This window comes from Pygoscelis adeliae, unplaced genomic scaffold (assembly GCF_000699105.1).
Source record: "Pygoscelis adeliae isolate BGI_AS28 unplaced genomic scaffold, ASM69910v1 Scaffold368, whole genome shotgun sequence".
In the NCBI taxonomy this organism is placed as follows: domain Eukaryota; kingdom Metazoa; phylum Chordata; class Aves; order Sphenisciformes; family Spheniscidae; genus Pygoscelis; species Pygoscelis adeliae.
Window position 1 is genome coordinate 833,195 of NW_008825301.1, and position 238 is coordinate 833,432.

Sequence of the window (238 nt, forward strand, 5' to 3'; positions counted from 1 at the left end):
CCTTAGTTTTTGCGTATCTGAAAAGGAGGACAAAAGAGCACATTGTTTTTGTTTGCCGCAGTTAGAATAGTAAAATATAACTCAGGTGCTAGCCTCATCTTTGCTGTTTATGCCTCAACTTCTCATCTATTTTTTAATCAACCTCAGCTAACCAGATCTACCAGTGGTATGCATTTTTTTCAGTTTCTCTCCTCAAGTCTTAAACCGTATTTTTTAAATGAAGATTCCAAATTATTTA